This window comes from Coturnix japonica, unplaced genomic scaffold (genome assembly GCF_001577835.2).
Source record: "Coturnix japonica isolate 7356 unplaced genomic scaffold, Coturnix japonica 2.1 chrUnrandom692, whole genome shotgun sequence".
NCBI lineage: Eukaryota > Metazoa > Chordata > Aves > Galliformes > Phasianidae > Coturnix > Coturnix japonica.
Window position 1 is genome coordinate 26,254 of NW_015440056.1, and position 313 is coordinate 26,566.

Genomic DNA, 313 nt, shown 5'->3' on the forward strand with positions numbered 1-313 from the left:
CCATCCCATAATATCCCTATTAATGTCCCCATTCCATCCCATAATATCCCTATTAATGTCCCCATCCCATCCCATAATATCCCTATTAATGTCCCCATTCCATCCCATAATATCCCTATTAATGTCCCCATTTATGTCCCTATCCCATAATATCCCCATTAATTTCCCAATCCCATCTCATCCTGTAATATCCCTATTAATTTCCCCATCCCATCCCATAATATCCCCATTAATTTCCCCATCCCATCCCACCCCATAATATCCCCATCCCATCTCATCCCATCCCATCCCATCACATTCCCATCCCATCCCA